Source organism: Camelus ferus, chromosome 5 (genome assembly GCF_009834535.1).
Source record: "Camelus ferus isolate YT-003-E chromosome 5, BCGSAC_Cfer_1.0, whole genome shotgun sequence".
Taxonomy (NCBI): domain Eukaryota; kingdom Metazoa; phylum Chordata; class Mammalia; order Artiodactyla; family Camelidae; genus Camelus; species Camelus ferus.
In genome coordinates this window covers 2,616,355-2,642,769 of record NC_045700.1, presented here as the reverse complement: position 1 = coordinate 2,642,769, position 26,415 = coordinate 2,616,355, and the positions used below count along the sequence as shown (strand labels likewise).

The following is a 26,415-nucleotide window of genomic DNA, read 5'->3' as shown; positions in this document are numbered from 1 at the left end:
TGACTGTGTTGTGGGCGAGCGGCTGCTCCGTCTGTCTTCCTGAAACATCTGCACAAGGGTTTGCAATGTGGAACCACCCAGCTTTGCAAATCCCCATTTAGAAAAATGTGTGCCATGATTGGGTACAGAGATTTACGTGTATATTGTCCAGACCATCTGGCTGTGGGTCCACACAAGCACTGCCCTGTTTGAGTCAATTCTGGGAAGGAATATTAGGTTTCTGTTTCCCTCATGTTGGGGAATGATACTGGAGGCCTCCAACAGAATGACAGAATCTACCTCCCAAACTTTCACGAGAGGAAGTGAGGGTGTTTCAGTAATGCACGGAAGTTGATGGAAAACATAATGCATGGCAAACTGCAGTCAAATACAAGAAGGTATATTTGCTGAGGAAGGAACCATGGAGGTGGATATGTGTACCTTTATGTAGGCAAAGATCAAATATACAGAGTCTGCAATAAATAAATAAATAAACAAAAAATCCTCAAAGGAACAAAAACAAAAACAAAAAAAACAAAGAGCAACGAAAGATTCATTTGCTTAGCAGAAGCTCTCAGAACTGGAGGACATGATCCAGGCCAGAGATCTGGAGATGAAGCATGTTTCCAGGACAAAGAACAAATTTGACATGGGATCACCTACTTTCTAGTAACCTTTCTTTCCTGTTTTTGAGGGTTTTTTTTTGGGGGGGGGTAATTAGGTTAATTTACTTACTTATTTAGCAGAGGTACTGGGGATTGAACCCGGGACCTCGTGCATGCTAAGCACGTGCTCTACCACTGAGCTATACCTTCCCCAATGAGTCAACTACTTTCTAAGCTAAATATTTCTTAACACCATGTGTAGCTTACCTAGAACTGCTTTGGTGGAGGGAAAGACTAAATTGACAGATTGAGGACATGGACACTGAAATGCAGAACTGAGCAAAGGTCTCGAGAAATCGTGCTTCACCATTATCATTACTACTACTGTTTTTATTTTTATTATTTTCCTTAAGAGCAAAAAGAGTCTACTTCACTGAAGTTTTCCCTTAAGGAGTCACCTCTGGTGGGTATCGTCTCCCAAATAATCTGAAATGGAGTGCTTAACGTAGACCCAGGAATGAGTCCCCAGAGAGATCAGAGACAAAAGGGCCAGAGTAAAAAGGTCTTTTTTTCAAAATAATATGAAAAAAATTTAATTATAGTAGGAGAGCCAATACTTCCACACTATGCATAAACCTTTCCCTTGTGATTTCCCATCATATAACTTGGGCTGGGGGAAGGAAGAGAAGATAAAGTTTAAAATCAAGTGTGACAGTTCCAGGGGCAAAGTGAATAGTGTAATGTTAGTTTAAAAATTGTGAAAGGCGTGATGGTTTTAGAGAATGATCAATACTGTACGTAGCAAGTGCAGCTGTCCAGTTTGGAGAGATTACCTACCGACTCTGCAAAGAAAATAGAGATTCAGAGACTGTCAGTAGCAAGTGTTACGTTGTCCAACATCAGGGCAAAGAGCTTGTGGTTGTAGCAACTGCTGACTCACGTCCTTGCAAAACACACAATGCCTAATCCAGTAACTGCAAAATCGCACACTGGAGAAGAAACAAATGTGTCCTCAGGTACTGCAGCTTCTTCAGGGCGCGTCGTTTTGTTTAAAAGAATGCAACAGTTTTGATTTTTCATCTTTATGCCCTCTACCAACGTATTGGAAGGTACATCTGTCTTGAAAGCAGAAATCCATTCTGGGGAGAATGCCCACGTTCTATGGTTCCTTCATTCAATCTGATAAATAAGTATATTTTCCTGTTGTTTTTCGAGGTTAAAACTTTAGGAGAGTCACGCCCTTTGGCCCTCTGATGACCTCTGTAGAACCAGCTGGAGAACTCAGCTGCCAGAAAAGCTGCTGTCTGTACAGCAAACGTGTCTGTAAGTCCTGGCAGCCCGCAGTGCATGGAAGGGAGACAGAGGAATTCCTGGCAGTAACTACTTAAATCGCCCGTCCTCAGGATCAATTTGAAAGTCCTTACTGTGGCCGGCCAGCCCTTTCCTCTCTGTTGCCTGCTAACTTCCCTTCCCTCTCTCCCCTCCTCTGCATTCAGCTTGCAGCCCTGCTGCCCAAGGATGCACGCCTCCTCCTCTCTCTGCTCTAGGGCAGGACCACCTGCCTCTCCTGGCTTCACCTGGCTCATTCCCCCAACAGAGCAGCTTAAACATCTCTTGTTCCAGGAGGTCCTTCCTAGTGCACAGACGAGGTGAGGGACCCTGCTGGAGGTGGGGAGGGTCCTCTTAGCACTTGCCACAGTTTATTGGAATTATTCACCTTTCTTGTAATTCTGAGCCTTTGTCACTGCAGGAAAATTTGGGCCCAGTGATACGATTTGGACAATAAGAAGACAGATCTCTGTGGGTACTAAACCTCAGGTAAGATAAAACCCTACAAGAGCTAGCGCAATCAGAAGCAGGTGTAAACCGAGGAGGCTTCTCTACACAAAGAAAATCAAAATGGAGGTGGTATTGCTAAGGGAACCTTTACAATGGAGCCCCGAGGCCACTGGGAAGTGGGACTTAACTCATCTCAGCCTGGATGGAATCGGAACTTTTGACCACTTATTGCCTTTTTTTTAAATTGAAGTATAGTCAGTTACAATGTGTCAGTTTCTGGTGTACAGCACAATGTCCCAGTCATGCATATACATACATATGTTCGTTTTCATATTATTTTCCATTATAGGTTACTGCAAGAGACTGAATATAGTTCCCTGGGCTGTACAGTAGAAACATGTTTACCTATTTTATAGTAGTTAGTATCCGCAGATCTCGAACTCACAATTTATCCCTTCCAACCTCCCCCTCTTTCCCCTCTGGTAACCGTAAGTTTGTCTTCTATGTTTGTGAGTTTGTTTCTGTTTTGCAATTAAGCTCATTTGGGTCTTCTTTTTTTTAGATTCCACATATAAGTGAAATATCATATTGACCACTTATTGTCTTAATGCAGGCATCCAAAACACCTGCACAATGTTCCAGAAACTCCAGATACTTATGAGACCCTCAGTCTACATAACCTGTGACAGCCAGTCCCTTAAGAAAATACTTCCTCTTTGTATCAGGGTCAATTATATGTCGTGCAAGACAACTTTAACAAACTTGTGGCTTCTGCCTTTATAAACCCTTGAGTCTTTCTCTTTCCTGGAACACCCTTTCTATTTTACCTGAATCTGTGTCTCCCTAATTCAATTCCTGAGACCCCAGTAAGGCTCTTTGTTCTCTGTAGCCTTGATACTAATGATTGTTCAACAGTTCTCATCCTTAATACCAGAATGAGTCATGAACTTGCTGCCTTGCTGCTCAGAGGAAGTTGAAATTCATATTCAGTCATGGATGTGAAAGGAGTTTTAAAAGGATAAACTGGTTTGCATCAATGGTGGCACAAGGAGTTAACCCTCACCATAAATTATACCTGTTCCTCTAAGTTTCCCTGCCACCCTCGAACATACATTGGAGCCATCAGTGGTTCCCACCAATAGACGCCTCTGAAAGCAGTGGGTACCGCTCAGGGAGCAAGAGGGGGCCACTGTTCCAGATGGCGGGGCTGTGAGATGGAGTCTGCCTGTCCACATCCAGCTAAGTGTGAGGAACAAGAGGCAGCATCTCCCGCCGAGTCTCAGAAGTTTGTCTCTTGTGACCAGTTAATATGGTAATTACTTAGACTAATGTCAAACTGGGTACTTTCAAGTGGAGAGCTTCTGGGAGCAGAAAGCAAGATGAGGAAGCTGTAATGACCCTTTCCACCTCAAAACAGACATTTCCTCTGCAGTCCATTTTTGTTGGTAACAGGAACAATCATAGGAAAGCAAGAACCTCCCAGATGACGACCTATAAAGGAACCTCCCCCAGAGAGCAAATATGAGCCCCATCCTTCAGGGTAAGAGGACACTGTAGCATTTGCTGAACAGGATTGCAGAGTGGCAGCAAGCCAGTGACCCTGTGTGGCATTTGTCACCTCCCCAACTTGCTTCTGTGTCTATGGTGGTGATTTTATTCCTGCCCCACCTCTGCATACTGGATGTGTATGTGTGCGTGTGTGTGGAGGTAAGGAGCTGGGTGAATGCTGAGGACAGGAGATGATATTAGTTTCTGTTTGTGTTGTCTTTTCTTCTAATTCTTTTTTTATTGAAGTGTAGTCAATTTATAATGTTAATTTCATGCGTACAGGACAGTGACTTAGTTATACATTTACACACACTTATTTTTTTCAGATGTTTTCCATTACAGTTCATTACAAGAAATTGAATACACTTCCCTGTGCTATGTGGTAGGTCTTTGTTCCTTATCTATTTTGTGTATAGTAGTGCGTGTATGTTAATCCCAAACCCTTAATCTAGCCCTCCTCCTTTTTGTTTGTTTGTTTGTTTCTTTCTTTCTTTTTTGTTTTTATTCAATATCTTTATACCAAGAAAAGCCACATCCAGACTTTATGGAGACCCTGCCACACACCTGGATTTGGAAGTACGTGCAATGATGAGGTACGATCTTGGAGCGCCATCCTTCAGGAGGGGTGTGGCGGGTCCGATGTGTGGGGAGTCGGGAGGAGAGGATAATCTGTGGGAGAGGGCGGCAGGTACATGGGGACAGAAAGACTGGAGGTGACAGAGACGGTGCTCAGTCCTCCACGGTACTTAGCCATGAAATCAGATCTGCCCAGTGGACCGTCAGAACACACGTTCTGTGCCATTTCCAGCCAATTAAGAAATGTTCACACACACTCCATTTTGTTTTCTCTGCCATGGAAACTTTACGGGGTACTTGTTCTAAATGGCTTCGTACAGGATGGTGGATGGTCACCCAATCACTTCTGAGGTGACTCGACATAAATCTTTGTGGCATTAAACCACTGAGATTTCAAGGGTGTTTTTCTATTCTGGACAGCTAGCATTAATTACTTTGACAAATGGCATGGAAAGAATGTGCACTCGCAGTTACGGTCAAGTGAGCTGCAGCTTATGCAGTGTGAACAAAACTGTATAAAACATACAAAGAGCAAAACCAGAAAGAGAATAGTCCAAAACATTCATAGGATGGAAAGATGTGATATAAATGGATACACTTTTTTAAGACTTTCTTATTTGAATAGACACACACAGTGTGCTACTTGGGCGAGGATTATCCACAAATTTTACTTACATTTTGCTCACCGATAGGATTCCTTTAATTGCTCATTTCTTGCCAGTGATTACCTCCTGCCAGAGGCTGAGGCAAAATCAAAGTCAAAATGGTAGCGATCACAGACATAAGGAGAGTCAGAAGGAAAATTAACTCATTTCTGAAATAATGACGTACTTGAAGAAATTGTCAAAAAGTCTCCATTATACACTGGAATGTACAAGACGGAAGCCGAGGCCTCACAGGGAGACCTGTGTTGTCTCTGCCCCCCTGTACCATCCACCCCACCGAGACTCCTCCCACCTCTGCCCAGGGTTGAGCCCCTGAGGTGGAAACCTGAGACAGAACAGCCTTCTTCTCAATAAAAAGCAATCCAGAATGATCTGCACAGCTACTCAAAAGAAAAACAAAATTGAGAACCATGTTCAGGTCTCTAGTTTCATGGGAAGCTCTGTCTTCAAACATTAAGTACGACCAAGGGACGCATTATTCTGAAACACATCCGTGTGGTACATACGCTCTTCCATGGAAGAGTACCAGTATGTGTGAGCTGAGCAAGCTTTAAAAAAAAAAAAAGGAAAATAAATAGGCTTTAAAGATCACATTATCTCACTCTAGAAAATTCCAGCAGCTGCCCATAACCCCTAGCATAAAATTCAAACGTCTAACCAAAGTCTAGACGCTCTAGAGGCATTTTATCCTCTAACTCTCCATCCCCAGAGAAGCATGTGCCCCTCATTCTCATTTTGTCCCTGACCTTCAGTGCCTGGCTTTCTTCCAGTCCTTCACACAGCATGCCAGGCCTGATCCTGCCCAAATGGCATTTCCACTTTCCAAGTTTTCATCCCGACTGCCTGCAGGCATTTCCCTTCAGGACCAAAGATGGCTAAAGCCGGCTTAGCGAGATGTTGCTCAGGTCCACGTATCATCTTTTCAGAGAGGCCTTCCCTGACCTCTTGATTGAGAATATCTCCGTATCTAACTCCAGCCTAACCATTCTTTAAAATTCTACCCTGTTTTCATAACACTTGCCCCGATTTTAAATTGTCATCTTATTTCGCTTGTTTATTAATAGCATGCTCCTCTGTTGTGCCTGATGCGTGTTTCTGGGAATTAGCATTGGGCCCATCCCGCAGAAAATAAGGTGCCCATGAACACATCTTGGATGGACACGGAGCGTGGAGCACCGTGGCCGTCGTAGCTGCAACTGTGAGTTAATACAGGGCGAGAGCATCCGCAACGAGACCAGCGAGTCTTACACGAGTCTAATTCCGAACGCGCTTCCCCTGCGCGCCCCCAGCCTCTCTTCCAGCCTCCTGCCTGTTAGGTCGTCCCGCTGTCCCTCAACACGCCATGCTTGTCCTAATCTGAGGACGCTGTTCACACCAGTGTCTATATTTACACTCTCTTCTCTGCTGACCAGCTACTCAGCCTCCCAATCTCGGATCTTCCATCATGTTTCTTAAGAAATCTGTCCAGTGCAACCCGGACTCCTCCGCGGAAGGGGCGGCTGCTCTCTGTGGCCACTGCCTTCCGATGCTCTACGCTAGCAATCACACGTGTCTGTGATAATCGTCTCTGTTGTTTGCATCTCGGCCACCACCAGCAGAATTCCCTAAGGACATGCTCTGTGCCTCGTTTATTTTAGGCGTTATGCATAATGTCCAGAAGGTGGCAAATACCCAACAACTCCCTGGGCTTTAAAAATATAATCGATTGAACAAAAATGTAATTATTTTAAAATAATTTTCACAAGTACCCTTCCCATTATTTGCTTAACATTAGCTTTCTACAAAGTACTGTTAATAATCTTTTAGTTATTTAAAACCTATTTTAAATAATTTATTATGCTTTAAATTGTGCATTAGATTTTTTATTACTATTAGTTCCTGATACTCAGAAAACATATGAAGTCATTCAAAAGACTTTGATGCCATTTAGTTTAAAAATGTCATAAGATTCAGAAATTCCACTACTTGGAATCTATCCAAACAAAATGTTTGCATTGCAGGTGGAGAGACATCCGTTTAATATGTGTGCTATTAAGTACAGTAGGGGAAATTTACAATAAACTAAATGCCCTTCTGTAGGGGAAGGATTGAATATCTTATTACGTATCATAAGACATTATTTTCAGGCATAAGGAAGATTTTTTAAATATTTTTAAATGCTATTTAAATTTATTATTTATCAAAAATAAATTATTACAATATAACATGTACTGGGTAATAATTTATAGTAAAATATGATACATAATATAGCATATAAATATAATCTACAGCCATGATATGTAATAATTGATTATCTTTTTAAAATTAAGAAAATAAACTATTTTGCTAATAAAAGTATTTCTAAGAAATAAAAATATGATATGGTACATTTAAATAATTTTTAAAAGCTTGATACGGATGATTTAATTTCAATATTAAACACCAAGTAAGCAAGAGAATTATTCCTGTTACTTATTCATATACTTCAGTCAGTGCCTTGACCCAATCTGTCTATAACACCTCAATATTACATTTTTCTGAAAAATTCATTTTTTTCAATATGATCATATGACATTATTTTTGAAAATACAATTGCTTCCAGTTTTCTTTATAGTTTGTATATTGGAAATTGTTGGTACATTCACTTGACTCTTCAATAGATCATAATATTTGTTATTGTGAACATTATAAATACTGAGATTTCTTGCTAAATGCAGGGTATTCTCAATCCCAGTATTTTTTTTTATAGAAGTGTTTATATATTTCAGCTCAAATATTTTCTTTTTTGAGGGGGGGAGGTAATTAGCTTTTTTTAAAATTTTAATGGAGATCCTGGGGATCATACCCAGGACCCCATGCATGCTAAGCACATGCTCTACCACTGAGCTATATGCTTCCCCCAAAAATATTTTCTATATGTAGTGTCTTTGCCTCCTTTCACAGTATCTTCTTCTGATAGATCTTTTTAAATTAAAAAATTCTCAAAAAATTGCTTCTATGATTCTCTTGAATGTTTTACAGATTTAGATTTATGTGATATCATAGGCTTTCTTAATTTCATCCCCTTCTGATACAAAATGTCTAATTAAAAATAGAAGTGCCATCAAAACATTCTTCCCGGAAGTCAAGACAGTCCAACATGCAATTACAGATTTTTAAAGTTCAATTTCGTACACATCTGAACGTTCATCATTTAATTTGTTCAGTTCCTCCCTTGCTTTTGTAGGAATAATTTGTGATATATTCTTGTTTGCAAGTTTTGTTTCCAGTTATGATAATTTTTGAAAGACCTCAAAAGCTAAGGTTTTCTGGCTCTACATTTGTTGAACACTTTGAAAGAAATACTTTTTTTGGATGAATTTTAAAGATACTGGGAAATGTTCCCAAATTAATGTTGAATGGAAATTTTCAAAATGACAAAGCTAAATAAAGCATCCTAAGAGAAAAACTGTGTAAAATAGTTCTTTTTTGGTAGTTCTAAGCTGTATATGTTTTTCACCTTGTAGCAAGTCTGAAATCAGGGTGCCTCTCCCCATCAAAGGCTCACAGCTAGCCATTGTGTAATTGTGCTGGTCACATAAAAATTATGTGGACTTGGACAGAGCTGGGACATATCATTGTCACTGTATTAGCTATGTGCATTGTTGGGACTACAAGTGTCGAGTTTAATGGGCATTTTAAATGGTATTAAGTACTGTACAATGATTCAGCGTTGCAAACACATTGTGTATGTGGACAAGTAAAAGCACAGGGAACATTATATTGGACACATACACATGGCTGTGTCAAAGGTGAGTCTGGACAGACAAATGATGAACGTAGAAGAGTTTTAGAAATATCTTAATTTTGTTTGACATCTATTTTCTTGTGCACAAGAATGATAACATGATAAAAAAAAAAAAAAAACCTCTGCCTATATAATTTAAGAGGGTCAAGACATACAAAAAAAAAATTCTAAGTGATTAGAAAGACATGGTGAATTTTGATTTGGTAGCATTTTTTTCTTTCCTAGGAAATAATGGTAGGTCTTAAAATTGCTAGTATGTTAGATTAAATCATAGATGTATGCATATAAAAAAAGACTAGGAGTAAATTAGGAGTTCGAAATTGGCAGATACTAACAACTATATATAAAATAGATAAGTTTATACTGTATAGTACAGGAAACTATATTCAATATCTTATAGTAATTTATGATTAAAAAGAACATGAAAAAATATATGTATGTTCCTATATGACTGAAGTATTGTGCTGTACACCAGAAACTGACACAACATTGTAAATTGACTATACTTCAAATAAAAATATACATTAAAGAAAAAGACAAGAACATAATATTTTAAAATGTTAGTAGTGGCTATCCCTGGCCTATGAAATTGCAAATGATTATAATTGCTTTAATTTATTATCTATAGTTTCTAACTAAAATATATATGTATAATTATTTATATAATGAAACTATTAATTAAAATTTCCAGTATTTGCAGTAGCAAGAATAAGTACTTATGTCTTGTTACTGAGTAAAGAAGGTATAATGAAACTTGTATAAAAATGTACATGTATGAAAATACCTATAGAATTAATAAAAATGAAACAGGAAAACACCAGAATGTTAACATTAGTGTAAAATGATGGCAGAAACCAGTGACAGAATTATGGATTCCAGTCCTACTTTCTCTTTGCCTATTTTTCATTAATGAATACACACACACACACGCACACACATATATATGTATAACTTTTATACTGTCAGTCAACAAAAACCAAAAAATACAGAAACACAGGAACCAACATGGAAAATCACTTCCATCTCCATCTTCAGATGGATGTGTGGACCTGTCCGTGGAGAACTCGCATGGTGACAGGCCATTGTGTCAAGTTCTCTACACATGTGACTTCGTTTCCTATCCACAACAAATATGAAGGGCGTTTACGATCGTCTCTACCTGAAGACTAGAGAAACTGAGGCTTAGGGAGGTCCAGGGACCGACCAATGCCTGTAGCAAGTAAGAAGGTGGAGCTGTTCTGTGAACTTAGATAACCTTGCTGCCAGGATCAGGCAATAACCACAGGTCCCTTTAGCAGCTCCATGACCAAAGAAGGTCATGAAATGCTTGCTGAGCGAATTGCAGGTGTGACTGTTCCTATGTGACACAATGAGACACTGAGCTAGAGAAAGACCACGTAACCTACTGAAGATGACCGAGCCATTCAGTGAGACCATTGGGTCTAGAATCTGACTAAACAAAGGTGAATACCTGTGAGTAATGGACATTGAGTTGGAGGTCCCCAAATCATGTTTCAAATAGTCCCACGGTCTGCCTGACACTTAGAGATCACGGGTCTAAAATTGATGTTTCATCATGAGGTCCAATTTCAAAGATCCATGAACAGAGGAGGTGCAGACAGTGAATCTTTCATAACAGCCTTGTAGTCCAGATGTGGCCTGAATTGATTTCCCCTTCCTCTGGCAGATGAAGGTGGAAAATAATTGCAGCAATAACTCATATAGTGATTTTCAAACTCAACACACTAGGAAAAATGCATTAAATAGCTCAAAACCATTTGAATACGGCATTCTGTTAGTTACAGAAAATGCTACAAAAGTGGCAGACACGTTGGAGCTGACTTGATGAACAGCTTATGATCAGATATGTGCTTTACACATATTATTTCATTTATGTGTAATTTAATTTTGTATTTAAAATTAAGTTACATTTAATTTTATAATGTAAAATGTGAAATTAAATCTAATTCTACAGTTGTCATAAAGGTAACTTTACAATGTAAAAAATTGCATGGAATTTTACAATTACCATTAATTACATTTAATGTTGTATTTAAAAATGTGTAATTTAAATTTGTATTTCAAAGTATCCATTGGACCTCACTAAATTAGAAAATAATTAAGCATTCATAATCATACCACAGACTATATATGTATGTATAGTCTTTTACATATAATGTCATGTGTAATATTAACTGTAAGATATGTATGTATAGACAATTTGGTAGAGCTTCCCCAAAATCACACCACTAGGTAAAAGGCTATACATACCTAACATCTTTTTTTTAAATTGAAGTTTATCGAATTTACAATGTGTCAATTTCTGGTGTACAGCATAATGTTTCAGTCGTACATATACATACATACATTTGTTTTCATATTCTTTTTCATTGTAGGTTACTACAAGATGTTGAATGTAGTTCCCTATACTTTACAGAAGAAGCTTGTTGTTTATCTATTTTATATATAGTAGTCAGTATCTGCAAATCTCGAACTCCCAATTTTTCCCTTCCCACCTCTTTTACCCTACTGGTAACTATAAGTTTGTTTTCTATGTCTGTGAGTCTGTTTCTGTTTTGTAAATACGTTCATTTTTGTCTTTTTTTAAATTCCACATATGAGTGATATCATGTGATATTTTTCTTTCTCTTTATGGTGTAGTTCACTTAGAACTATCTCTGTTGCTGCAAATGACATTATTTTATTTATTTTTTCTTTTTATGGTTGAGTAGTATTCCATAGTGTATACACATGTATTTAATGCTTTTATACTGAGTGTAATATCAGCCTAGGCCACAGGAGACAGTGTTAAAACATGCAAAGAACATGGTTACAGCGAGAATTTCTGGATCAAATTCCAGATTCAGTTGCTCATTAGCTCTTTTATCTCTCTGGCCCTCAGTTTCTGCATCTGTCAAATGGTGACAATATATCTACCACACAGGACTCTAGTAAAGTTTAAAGGAAATAACATGCATTGAGTACCTGGTCCATTTGGTGCACTATTGAGGCTAACAGTAGACATTCAGAATGAAAATTGCTTTAAAAAAAAAAAAAGCATGGGTTTTGCTTCCTTTTATTTCTTCTAAAATCAAACCAATTTGCTTATGTCTCAAGCAGTAAGCCCTTGTTCTAACATCATGGGGACCGATGGACAACTTCGTTTATTCAAACTCACACTTATTTATTCCTTTTAAACATATGCCTGTAAATGGCCATACATTTAAGCCATGTGAGATCAATCTTATACTTATTATTCCTTACTCTTAAGACAGTTGAAAACTCGAAATATATTAATTCTTCTAGTTTGTTGGCAGCAATAGTCTAGTCACCAACTTCATTGAAAACAATTTTTAGGAAAGCAATTCAAGGGTCCCGAGCAAAAATGGAAGGTATCTGTAGCTAGCGAAATGGTCTTTAAAAGATGCAAAAGAAAAAGAAAATTGTTTCACGGCAAGAACTCTTTGAAGACTGAAGCAGCACGACACAACAGATAAATGTCAGCAGTGATTGCTGTTTTGATGTGACTACAGTGTCCTCAGATCACTAACCACTCAATCACCCTGATCATATACTGCAGGATCCTGAAGGATCAATCAGTGATAATTATTAATGGTTATCAGGAAACTGAACTGTAAAATCCTAAAGTCTTATGTTTAGATGGAGAAACCGAAGTCATCTTTATTTAACCTCTCAACCAGTGTAGAATTTTCTTCTTTGCAGCCTGTGGCCTGTATTCATTGATTCATTCGTGCATCCATCCATCCATGCATGCATCCATCCATCCAAGGAGTATTGTTTGAGTGCCTCTTATTTTCTAGACTCTGTTTCTGGTTTTGCTGACATACCACCAAACTAAACAAACATTTCTGTGGCCATGGAATGTCTGTGACACATAGCATTGCCAATCATAACAGCAAGTGTCCCTCCACAAACATAAGAAATATGTTTGATCAAAGAATTACTTTTATAGAGTGAATAATAGAGGTTTAAGCCCTCTTATATGTACATCCAGTGAAGGAAAGATGATCAGGATGTGCAAAGGAATAAATAAGTAATTTCAGAGAGTGATAATATGCCAGGAAGGAAATACAGCAGCTGGAGGAGAGGTTGGAGAGTCACTTGGGAGAGGGCTGTTTGGGGAGGTGTTTCGTTAAGACAGCAGGGGTCCATGAGTTTTATTTTTTTTACCATCATCTGAGACGCCATGATGATCACTGACTCAGAAACAAAGAATGTATCAGAATGTATGGGTTTTCCATTAAAACAAGAAAAAAGACTACAGGGATAGCAAAAAAAAATCAATTAAAAAAAAAAGAAATATTCCCATTCATGAGGAAGGATGAAATCTCTATGTGGGAAGGGCTCAAGTCTGACTGGTTCAATTTTCAAGGCTGAGGACGGTTTCCCGGTATAGAGTTGTCAGTAGAGGCTTGTTGCCTAAGTGACTGGCTTGGTTTGGAGTGAAACTATAAGTGATGAACTGAACCAAAAAGCTCACAGGGAATGCCTTCAGAAAGTTGTGCTTACCTGGTGCTTAATTTCTAGCAATTTGGCTTTAGTACTACATTATCTAGTCTTTAGACCTTACTGGAATCACAATTTTTTTCCATTTTTGTAGTATTCAATATTCACTATAAATTTCAAAAGTGTGTATTACTGAACACCAGTGCTTCAACAGATGTAGCTTCCCCTTGAACTTCTTGCTTAAAAAGAAAGAATCTGCATTCAAACTTGTGTTACCTTCCCTGCGGAAACAAAGCAGACCCCCCTCGTCAGATGCATCGGAATCAAACTTAAAGTTGAATGAAGACGTCCCTGGGCTCCTAGCACAGGGCTGGTTCCTTGTAAACTGATGTCAAAGCAACAGGACCTGGGCTCTCATCACGATGGTTAAATCTGTGGACACACTTGCTGCTCATCATAGATGTAGTTGTAGTGCTCCCAATATTATAGTTTATCAGTTTTTAAAATACAGTCATGGTCCGATTCATGCTTCTCTAAAAACACAATGAATCATGAGGCGGTCATCATCACTGTAAATTGAAGGAATCATACAGCGAATTAGCAGGTAAGATAGGGCTTAGAAGAATATACTTTGAAGGTTCCAGCCTTAACAGGATGCAAGTCATCTGTTATCCTTAACTTATGCTCTAGTGTGTAGCATAGGAGCCCAAGTTCTTGCCTTCCAGGTTGCTTACAGGCTGTAAGCTGTCAGATTAGAGCCATGCGCTCGTTTCCTCACCTGCACAATGGGGATCAGGAGGCTACACCCCTCACAGAACACCTTGAAGAGTCTGAAGTGTTTAGCCCGGTCCTAGAACACGTGAGCATCCAGTCATAGCTAATACTGCTGACTGTTTATTTCCCATCAGGAGGATGTGGTTGACCTCTGTGAGTGGGCACGAGACACTGGCTGCTTCTCTGGCAAGTGCATCCTGCATGATGGATGGAGCCTGCATCCCTCGGGGACAATCACAGCCAATCACAGCCGTCCGTGTGGTGGCCGGGAGTGGGGAATGCTAACTGACCACTGCAGGCAGTGCACCCGGGCAGTGAGCCTGTGCCCTGGACTTCATCACGCAGCACCCTCTAGTCCACTTGGTTCTCAGGGTTTGTTTGAGTGGGAAACGAGCTTCCAGGTGACTTACTGGAAGCTTCCTTGTCTTACTGGGTTTGCTGGAAGAGAATGGGGGGACATGTCCCAGGAGGAGCTTCCACTGGATGAGAGACACTGGACATTCTGGGGTGCTCCTTGAAAGACACCGGTCTATGGATGAGCTGCACTGGTGTCCCTGGGGGTGTTCTGCAAACACAGAAACCCAGGCTCAACCCCAGTTCTACAGAATCAGTATCTCCTTTAACAAATCCCAGAGGAGATTTTCGAGCTGGAGCCAGGTAGATTTGAGATGAATCCCAGAACCACTAATTAGTAGCCGGATGGCCTCAGGGAAATTAATTAATCCCTCTGGCTTCTGCTTTTCTCACAGGTAGGCTGAAGATAAGAATATCGAATCTGGAGGATGTGATCAAAATAAAAGGCAACCTGTTTAAAGCACCTGCCCCAAATTGTGGCAGATCAAAAAAATTAAAAATATTGACTATTTAAAAAATTAAAAATATTGTTAATAACATTTTAAAAACTTATTCTGGATGAAAAGTTATTCAAGGCTGGCGAGCAGGCAGATCCTGCTCTGCCCTGCTCCTTCCCCTGCCCCTTCCCCTGATTTAAATAAAAAAAGTTATCCAAATGATCAAACTCCCTGCATTTGATGATTTTCTGAGGAAAGTGTGAGTGTTTCAAGCAGCTTTAACAAGCACCCAGAATTACATTTATGAGGCTGCGGAAGGAGGGAAAATCAAAAACGGTGGGCGAGGGGAAAGCCAACATATAAAAATGGGCCAGCAATTTAAAAAGACTCAGTATAATGTAGTCCCCCCCTGCTTAATGTGTATTATGCAGGGCATAGTGAATTTCACTGATGATAACTCTGTGAGAAGAGTGCTAGTCCTATGTCCCAGGTATTCCCAGGGGTCCCAGGAGAGGGAGGAGCTTCTCCAGTGGCCACAGTTCACGATATTAATGATCTGGGGGATGCCCATGGAACTGCACTGACTCCGGTAGAGAATGCTACCTGGCATCCTATAAACTAAAGCTAGACATGGTCCCTGGAGGAAAAAAAATACACATATACACCAATGAATGTATCTTCACGCTTCAACCACTAGCTTGTTTTAAAGTAGCAAACCATACTGCAAAGCCGCTCTGTGCCTTCCAATTCCTCGAGAAGAGGGGCTGTTCCCACTTCAGTGCTAAGGCTTAGGACTAAAAGGGTGAGGTAAGCCTGGCTCTCGCTCTCAGAAAGTTCCTGGTCTATCAGAGAAACCAGACAAGGGGAAGCAATACCAAAAGCAAAGTAGTGTTTAAAATATTTAATGAGTTCTTGCCCATCAGGGTTTTGGCATCACCGTATGGGAACCAATTCCTGATGGAGCACAGAGGCGCCCAGCTGTACCTTTGAGATGGTGGATCCAGGGTGTTCCAATGGAGGGAACAAGACGGCCATAAAGTTATGGGGACAAGAGTGGTATTTGGATAGCTTGAGTATTTTACCAGTTGGCGAGGAAGTATTTGGCTCCTTCCCCCAGTTCAGCTACCCGAGAGCATCCTTGTCTTGCATGAAAGGTTAAGTACAGATACTGGGGCTAGCTTTGCAGGAAAAGCCCCCCTTCTGTTCTCAGGGGGCGAAGGCAAAGCTTCCTAGCAAAAATCAGTATTGCCAAGACAGAGTGGGTTTCCGGTTGTCGTCTTTATTTACTTCATTCGGCAGGCTGGAAATTCACCTCTGCGTGCTTGACTGAAGCCTGCATCCTTCCTGGATTACCAGAGCTAGCAACTCCCAGAGCCCACCCCTAGGCTTCCAAAGGCATCTCTGTCCAGATCCTTCCAGCCGTGGCACTCCTGTGGGTGCTCCAGCCGACTCTCCAGGTGGATGGCTCACCCAGCAGTCCTAAGCTGGTGAAACTTGCAGCCTCTTTGTGCTTAGCTTCCCGACAGCCTCAAACTCCCCACACAGGAGATTCTGAGGCAGGCTTTCACATGATTAAAAAGCACCCAGCTTCCGGTCAGAAATGCTCCAGGAAAACTGCTGTCCAGCGGACACCAGAACAAGCACACAGGAAGCAGCTGAAGCCTGTCTCCCAAAGGATGCTAGGCCAGTCTAAGATGCTGGTGGGACTGAATCCTCCAGGTCACTGAGGGCAAAAAAAAAAAAGATTTGTTCCTGCCTGAGCCAAGCAAATCCCAGGCAGGAGGCAGAGAGGACCGTCAAGGCTCTGGGAACATCCAGGCAATGGTTTTCACGGTGACCAGAAAACAGGTTGGAGGCAAAGACCTCTGGACATCTCATCGGAGCTCCGGCTCTGCAAACCTCTGTCTGGGAAAATTATTTAACACCCTCTAAGCTTCTGTTTATTCATCTGCGAAAAAATATCATGGTAATGAGACACTGTCTATCTTAATAGAAACTGTATTCCCTCTAGGGGATCACTTTTAGGACTCATCTCAGGCCCTCGGTTTACTACCTACGTCCCCCTCGGAAGCTTATTCTTTCCGAGCTTCAGCCTTCTCACCTGTGAAATTGGAAAACATTATTTTGCTGGGTTGTAAAATTTCATCTGATCAATATCTGTGCGCGCCAGTCATGGGCTGGGCATCTTTGCGTGCCCTGGGGATGCGTCTATTGACGGATGCAAACAACAAAACAAAACAAAACAAAAAACAGGTGCTGGCCCCGAAGAAGCTAACAATCTGATAGGAGACACATTTCAACTATATACAGGAATAAATAGAAAACTTCAGCTGTGATAAATTGAGGAGAGGCACTTGATGCTAAGAATATATATACTGGAAAGGTTTGGACCAGTCGGAAAGGCTGGCTGTGAATGTTCCCTTGCATGCGTCACATATCCCATCCATCGCAGACAATTCCAGTGAGGAATGAAGGAGGAATCATTCCGAGATGCCACGTGACTTTCACTTCAAGCACATGGCTCTAGCTTATTGAGTGCCTGACTCTTGATAACCAACACCTTCAAAATCTCAGAACCAACTCTCATTCCCATTTTAGAAGTAAGTAGACTGAGGCTCGTAGTGGCTGAACGTTGGACCCAAATTGCTCAGCTGGCTTGCTTTTGAAATGCCTGGATTCAAACACAAGTTGACCTGATTTCAAAGCCCACTGTCTAGGCAACCATCGTCCTTCTTGCCCTGATTGAACGTCTATCCTTGTTGGAATCTCTACTTGGGTCACTTGTTTAAGCTTTAAAACACTTCTGCCTGGAAAGCCTGAAAACCACGCTGCCTTGAATCTTTGCGTCTCAGACACGGCAGGGCTGCTCGGACCTACGGAAGAGAGGGAGGACAAGGACGTGGTTTTTGAATGAGATTGAAGCCTGCAGGTGAAGGCCAGTGGGGCTCCTGGGAGGAACGGCAGTCAGTGTGCGGGACGGCTTGGTTAGCTACTAAAGAAACCTGGCTGTTCGGCCTGAGCCTGGGGAAGCAGAGTTTTAAAAGCTGCTTTTGGCTTCCATCCTTGGTCAGCGACACCCCTGCAGCGACTTTGCGCAACCACCACAGAAGAACGCCAGCAAAAGCTCATTTCTCCCATTTTTTCTCTAATTGGTCCCGGGAGAGTCCACTTTTGCCAAGTTTCCTCAATTAGCTGGCTTCTCCTTGGGGCTGACCTGCAGAATGATACTAGCTTTATGGAGATGGCAGCCTTTTAAACTCCTCCATGTGTAAAAACAAAACAACATTGCCGTTTCCCGAGACAAAATTATTCACCTTAAATTTTCTATGGTAAAGTGTTTTCCATTAGTCTGTGTTTTCTACTTTGAGCACGGCCAAATATTTCACAAAATAGCTTTTTTTTTAATTGAAGTATAGCTGATTTACAATGTTGTGTTAACTTCTGGGGTACAGTAAAGTGATTCAGTTATACATACATACATATTCCTTTTCATATTCACAAAATAGCTTCAAAATACTTTTTTGGCAACGTGTGTTTTACTTTGGGTGCCATCACTTACTGCAGGGATGGGGGCTTGGAAAAGAAATAAGCATCAAATTAAATTCAGTTAATTTACTTAAAGTGTAAAAAACATATTTCTTACTGCAGGTGTTTTCCTTTTCATCTTCAAGCCAGTTTTACCTAACCGGGTAAGAAAGCAAGTGTGGGAGAAACACCTAGCCTTTTTGTGATCTTTCTCTTTTTGTCTGGTTTTTGAGAACCTGCGATCTTCAACAGACTGGAAAGCTCCTTGAAGATTCATATGCTATGCTGCCTTATAGCCCCGTGGTCTTTGCTACATTCCTGGAGCAGTGCAGGTGCTCAGTAAACACACTTTAGTGATTAATTAATATATTTGATTCTATTGCTAGAAGAAAATTACTAATGGAAAAGCGATGTCGGAATTTCCTCGTTCTAGGAGATAAAACAGAGGTCACTCCTCTGTTTAGGAAAACAGCTCCGTGAATATACTGGTTACGGCAAAGTGGAGACAAAGGCAGTTAAATGGCAGAGTGTCACGACAGCAAAAGGAATTTTCTTCGAGTAAGGCGGTTGCTGTGATGTAGAGGAATTGTTTAATAACTGTAGGTAAATAAGCAATGTGTTTTTAGAAGGATTGGGAAGGGTGGAGGTAAGGGGGGTTGCAGTGGGGCTGGCAAGACAGAGGACAGAATAAGGCTGAGTCCCTGAATCTAGCAAGTGTCACAAGAGAGTGGGCAACCGCACACACTCATTACACATGATGGCCGTGACTCCTGCCTCTTCCTTCTGTCCCACATTGTCCTCACCACGTCCTCAACCATGTGAGAACAGGTTCCGTGCAATTTGTGGGCAGAACTGTTTTATTTATTTATTTTTATTTATTTATTTTTAATGATTTTTTTTAATTAAAAAAAATTTTTTTTGAGGGAGGGAGATAATTAGGTTATTTATTTATTTATTTTAATAGAGGTACCGGGGATGGAACCCGGAACCTCGTGCCTGCTAAGCACGTGCCCTACCACTGACCTCTCCCTGCCCCTCCCCCAGAATTGTTTCAATATAGCAGATCCATAAATTCAATTCTGGTGCGGGTACAGTTGGGTCCCCCAGGGCATCTCGCTTCACTTGTCAGAGCCTCAGTGTCCTCAATAAGAAAATGGAAATAGACATGCCTGCCCTATAGGATTGTTGCTGAGGGCTGAATGGTGGCGGAGGGCCAGTTAAGGTACTTAATATACAGTCAACTAAAGTTAACTTTCATGGCTTTTATCCTACAAGCGACTAGCACACAGAGCGTGCTCTGGGTGGTGACTGTTTTCTGGTAGGCATAGGGGGCTCATTCTGTACAGAACTGTCACACTGACCTTGTCAAATCATGTGATCTGAGGTTTCTTAACTATTAGACACTCTGCAGGCTGATGAGGTCGCCAACTTAAGAAACCGCATGTCCTATGATTCTAACTAAAATGAACATATAAAACTCTCCAAACTGGAAGACTTGAAGATGAAAAATCTCACTATAAATATCTATGGTCAGACCATAAGCGTAAACCAGGACTGTCCCAGAAATGACCAGCGTGTGGTCATTCTAGCTTTGCTTTCTCTGGGCTTTGGGACAGCTAAAAGGGCCCTTTCAGAGTCTGCCTTTTTCAGTTCTCCAGAAAGATTTGATGCCAAACTTTGACACCTACTGATCCTTCGGTAAATATTGAATATAAAAGAGAAGGAACGAACAGAAACAAATGTAGGTGTATTATAACCTGAGGCATGAACAAGACCCATGGTAAATTATGTTATAGCTCTTTTTAAGGAAGTATAAAGCTTCCAAATACAGAACTTTGGCCATAATTAAAAGGGGGAGAGTTTGAAAAGAATAAAAGGGTTGGAAGGAGAGAGGAAAGAGATTCATTTATTGCACAGGTGAAATCAAGGCATGGAAACCAGCTGTCATTCAATTTGGGGGTATCTCCCTCTAATTTAGTTTGGGCTCTTTGTCAAAGTCACTGACCTTCAGCTAGAAATCACCTGTTGGAGTGACATGATTGGGTCTAATGAAACCACTAGACATCATCTTAAACTTTCGATCACTCAGGAAAGACACTGTATCATCCTCTCGAGGCTGGTTTCTTCAAAATTTCTTCTAATTTGCAGAAAATGTTGAAGTCGCTGCCTGTGCAGGGCTTTGTTTTGATTGTGGACAGACAAGCAAACACATGATTGGCCACACGGGGGATTAAGATGTGGTAATTTCCATATAAAGTTGACTATGATGAATAATTAGGCAAAGGTAAATATTTTCTAAAGTCTGTTTGGATTACTTCTCTGCAGGAGTAAATGCCTCACTTTTTTTTTTTTTTTAAGTTGAATTACCACATTCTTTCGGTATTCTTTCTTTTGAAGATAATTTGTGTTTCCTTGGCAGGAATTAATGTAATGAGTAGAATCTGCCTGTACGTGATTACTGAACTTGTTAGTTTCAGTATCTCCCCTTCAGTATGGTCTTGGGCCTGTTAGGTCTGATGATCTTGGCTATTTTGAGCAAATCGATGATCTTACTGCTCAGTCTAACTCAGTCATGGGCTTCATCTTTGTTTACAAAACATGCCATGTCTGCCCTAAAATTTCCTTCAGCCTTCTTAGTGTTAATCACCTTCAGGGAAGATGCTGTTAGTACCCACTGGGGGATGAACTGGCCCTGACGGCTTAGCACACCGAGGACATCACTGTCCCAGCCACTGAGACGTAGGAACTTGGCAGGAAGGTTGTGAGGCCGGTTACAGGATAGCCTGTTCCCCGGGGCTAGTCCCTTCTGCGTGTCTACACAGTGATTCCAAGCGCAGAGCCCTGACCTCAGAGGGACCCAGATTCACACGTTAGGTCCTGCGCTCACTAGGCACCTGACATTTGCTCTAGCAGCCCTGAGTTGCCTGGTAGATTTCTAACTGCAAAGGGCAAATAATCACACCCCCCCCCCATTAAAACTGTCTTTGCTAGCAGATAAACCTAGTTCTAACTGATGTGCTAAGGTCATTATTGCAGCAACAGCAATGATAACAATAATAATGCTAATTACGAGGGTGATTGGCTCAATATGGATTTTAACGTAACACAGTGGTACACAGTAAATCCTTTGGAGCTGAAAGTTAATGAGCATTGGTTTTGACCAATCACTTAGATAAGAAATAAATATTGAAGTTTCCTGGACACACAGATAAGCAGACAGACTGTTTAGGTTTCTGCATAGCTGTTGTATCTTGCATCCAGTTTGAGAACATGACAAATTCAAGACCAAGGCTTGAGATTCATAGGACTTTTTGTGGGGGAGGGTGATGTATTTAATTAATGACTTTATTTGTTTTTAGAGGAGGTACCGGGGATTGAACCCCGGGACCTCTTGCATGCTAAGCACCTGCTCTATGACTTGAGCTATGCCCTCTCCCCCTCGAGACCTCTCAGTTTTTCTTCTTGAGCTGCAGATTATTCACGACAAGCACCATCAATAAAAGCCTCCTTACCCAAGGCCAAAGAGGGCCCGGCTTTTCCACCTCTCGTCTAATGGAGGGAGGCCAGGAAAATGCACGGGGCCAGTCCTGCCTTGCGTGACGGTGCGCGCGGCTGATGATTTAGGAGAAAACAAGCCCCAGGTCACGGTACAGACGTCTCTCCCTGCAGGCAGCCCCATGCCTGCCGTGGTTATAAGCACTCTGTTCTCGGTTGTGGTCCAGGAAGCGACATTTATATTTTACGTGTGGTGATGGGAGAGAGATATTTTGAGACAGAACTCTCAAGGCCCCCGGGGCAGCTCAAGGTCATGAAGCCCGACTCTGCCATCTTGTGCCGGCATCATTGCCCCTGGAGGTGGTCCGGCTGGCTGATGCCTCCCGACCCCTTTTCTTCATGGCTTTGGGTCCTAGTCATGGGAATCACATCACCTACTTCCAACCCTGCCTAAGTAACAGCCTTCAGATTAGATCGCTCTAATATTTTTCACCCGTTTCCACTGGATGTGGTTTTCACCTGCTTACTGTCCGAACGCCTTTCCTTTGTTGCATGTTAACTTGTCTGTATTATTCTTTTAATGCGGAACACCCCAAGGTAATCCCCCAAGTAATTTTTTTTTTCTTTTCTTTTTTTTTTTTTTACCAGCCTGGAGAAGACCAGTACTAAGCTCCTTCTCATCAATGCATTTTTGGGGAAAGAGAAAGTCATGCTTAACTGATTCAACTCTAGACTTGGTTCAAATACCTAAGTTTCCCAAACGGAAGAGGTATTTTTGACAGATTGAACTTAAACCTTTGGAAGTTCGGGTCGAAATGTCCTCTCCCTGGATGGGGCCCATAATCTGAACATGTATAGATTTTGAGGGGTTTTTATTTTGGTATTTACTATACATAGATATAATTTAAATAAATTGGGGGTCATATTTGCATACATGGCAACTGAGGGATAGCTGTACATTTTTTTCTTAATTGGGTTTTTAATTGGATCAAACCTTTCGCTAAGTTAAAAGCAGAGACAGAATCTTGCCTCTTGAGGTCTTTCGTTTTTCATTCATTTTCTATCAGAAGCATGTCTAACCCGCCCTGAGGCATGCAGTACTCATTTTCTCTCCTTCTTTATTTCCTAGTTCCCTGTCCTCATCAGCTTCAGAACTGCATCCGATCACACGTGGTGAATCGAAATTCATGGGGAAACTCTTGTCTAAGAAGTTGTCCTCGTATACCTTTGGCTTTGTGGCTCTGAACATGTTTCCCAGGAGTACAGACTATTTCAATGTGAAGTTTGCTGAATAAGGATGCTACGCTTATTTCTGAGAAAACTCATAGCCCTTGAAATTAAGGGGAAAAAAAAAAAAACCAAAAAACGACATTTCCCCTGGGCAAACATGGGGCAGTTTCATTGGCAACAAAGAAGCTTGGCAAAGCAACCAAGAGTGGCATGAGGAATGCGAGTGAGGAGGAAGCTTGGTGACTGCACGCAAGGCTGGAGTCCCTGATGGGGCCGTTGGGGCAGGCATTCAGTGAGAGTCACGCCCTTCAGGCTGTGGAGTTCTGCATGCTCAGTGAGCAAGCAGCAGCGACAGTGGACACTAGAAATGATGGGCGAGGCTGCAAAATAGTGCCGAGGGCCGTGCAAGCTTTCTGATCCCGGGTTAGAAAAATCATGGTAAAGATGTACTTCTCAGGAGGGAGGGTGTGGCTCAGTGGTACAGCGTGTGTGCAGCATGTACGAGGTCCGGGGTTCAATCCCCAGCATTTCCATCAAATAAAGTAAATAAATAAACCTAATTATCTCCCCCTCCGAAAAGTGTGTTCCTATAAACCAGTCCAGAATAATCACAAATAAAGAGGGTGGGAGGACACTTCTGGTGATGGATGTATTTATGGTAAAGATTGTGGTAATGGTTTCACAATGTCTGTTCATCTCCAAGTTCATCAAGTTGTATATGTGAAATATGTACAGCTTTTTGTATGTCCATCAAACCTCAAAAAAGGGGTTACAAAAGATGCTCTCTTTTAAAGACTTAATACCAAAGAGAAAAAGATCTGATACATAATGTTACATTATTATATATTGAAATAATAATATTTGGGGTGTATTGGTTTAGATAAAATATATTATCAAACAGTCCACTGCTTCTTTTCTCTTCCTTGAGAGCTTGTCTGGAGGTTCTAGCAGGGGAGTGCAGCTGCTCATATACCCTTGACCGAGAAGAATGGTCCTCCTCTACCTGGGGATGGTCTTCCTCGTCGACCAAGCCTGCAGCTTCGGGAGGGACACACGTGGAGCAGTGAGGGAGGAAGGGGACCCCCGCCCAGCCAGCCAGATCAGCCGAATCAACCCTGGAGATCAACTGGGGTGACAGATGTCGCAGCCAGATCGCCCTCACGTCCTCTTTCTGCTTTCTTAATGAAACTACCAGAAAATGTAAATTTGTGTATTTAGCTTGCTTTCTGCTTTATCGGAGCAGCCCTGGTCTGTCGTCTTTGGCATCACACAGATCCGTGACCTGACACCACCAGCTCTTCTATCTGGTATCCAAGTTACTTCAGGGACAACATCTGGATTATTGGTGTGAAGTCTGCCTGTTTCAGAGCTCAGGTGAAGATAAGAGGTCAGTTACAGAGGGCACAGGTGTTACAGGGGCACCCCCACCTGTCTCCCCATGGGGCTCCTTGCTGAGACTACAGCACCCAGTTGTGGTCCCAGGAGGGTGAACCAGGGTTCACAGCCCAGCAGGAAGGAGTTGGGGGGCCATTGCTTTTTGTTCCTTTCCAGGGCAGGTAAACAAACAGGGCATCCAAGATGGAAGCACATTTCATTCCTGCTCTGAGTGGGAAATAGAAATGTGGGTTATTCCGATCAGTGGTTTTAATGGTCAGGGTTAAGACAAGCTCTTTAAGTCTCTGGCATGGACGCGGATGGATTAAACAAGGAAGCAGAGGGTGTGCTCACTGTGGGGGACTCTGGAAGTCTGTCTTCCTCTTCAAGTGATCGGGGCGTCTGCTGCTCATCCACTGTTCCATATCCGGACACCATTCTCACAACTGATCTGTGCTTGTCTGTCTGTTTTTACTGAAGGATAGTTGATTTGCAGTGTCATGTTCGTTTATGGTGTACAGCATGGCGACTCAGTTATACCGATGACTGTGTCTACTTTTTGTTCCCGTAGGTGGTCACCCACAACGCATCGCTATGTCATCTGCTAGGTTTTCTGAGCCCCAAATAGGCCTGAGAAGCAGAAAAGCCTGGTGGCATTCTAATGTTAGAGGTGAGACACTGAGGAGAGGGAACTAATATTCACTGAACACTTAATAGGTGAGAGGCGTTATCCTGGGTGCGTTGCACACTGTATTGTATTTAATGCTCAACGATCTCTTAGCGTGAACATTTAAATGACTTTCCTAAGGCTGCAGGGCTATACGTGTCACAATCAAGAGTCTCACCCCTCTTTGTGTCTTAGCACTTCCTTCGGAGAACAAGGTCAATACCTAAGGTTCCCCAGGAAATGACATTCAGGGTCACGCGTTTGTTTCCTCATCGGATGCTTCAAGGTAGCGTTCAGCAAAGCCCTGCATTACATTCTTTACTTTCCCAAACAAAACCAAAGACTCTTTGCTGTCTTGTTCCAAATTCATTTTTTCTAAAAATAATATTAATAAAATAATAGCACATAGAGATGATTTATTCAAGGCTTACTTCACAACTGGTGTTTTACACATGGTCATGCCATTTCATCTTTCCAGCTGCTGTGTAAGGTGAACACCCTTATCAAATTTCACAGGAAATAGGCTCAGAGAACTTAAGCAATTTGATCATTGACACACAGCTACTGAAGGGCAAGGAAAAGGCACTAAAATGTATTTAATTTACTAACTTCTTCCTTTTCTGCACAATGATAATTATTTTAGCGTCTCTGCATGGCTGAGATGCTAAAATTTGATGATTTAACATACTGCTTCTCTTTACTTTTCCACCCTCCACTAAAGTGGTGAAGGGCAGAGAGGATGATTTCCGAAAAGTTCTCAGCCTTCAGATTTGCTTTCTGTAAGCACATTCGGTATAAAAACGCCTGCTGGAGATACACTCCTGCCAGTTCCTATTAAAGACCATCTCAATCCACTTTCATAACATATTTAAAAGTAAAGTTTATTGCTGGAGAACGTACCTACTTCATAAGCCAAAGCGATCCATCTCAACTGAACTAAAGAAAAGACATGAAAACTGGATGTCCAGATCAGGGATTGGGAAAACTAAAAATACCTTTGAAATAAGTTCCTTCTCTGCTTAATTTTTGATGATAGCTATCTATAGCAAAGTCTCAAATGTGAAGGGCCAAGAAAAAAAAAATAGGTTGATGTCCCGGGGCATATGCAATTAAAACCTAAAAACAAAACTGAGATGAATTTCTCAAGCAGAAAACTACTTTTTAAAAAATACAT

The 26,415-nt window shown here is 41.4% G+C and overlaps 1 protein-coding gene and 1 long non-coding RNA gene across 2 annotated transcripts in view; both read right to left on the bottom strand.

Annotated features, from left to right (window-relative positions):
* Positions 1–26,415, bottom strand: part of CNTNAP5 (contactin associated protein family member 5) — a 735,160-nt gene that overhangs the window by 499,248 nt on the left and 209,497 nt on the right.
* LOC116663540 lies at positions 6,538–24,720 on the bottom strand. Its single transcript, XR_004319708.1, has 3 exons — positions 24,252–24,720; positions 9,936–9,941; positions 6,538–6,548 (listed from the first exon to the last, which is right to left on the bottom strand). It is a non-coding gene; the product is annotated as an uncharacterized LOC116663540 (long non-coding RNA).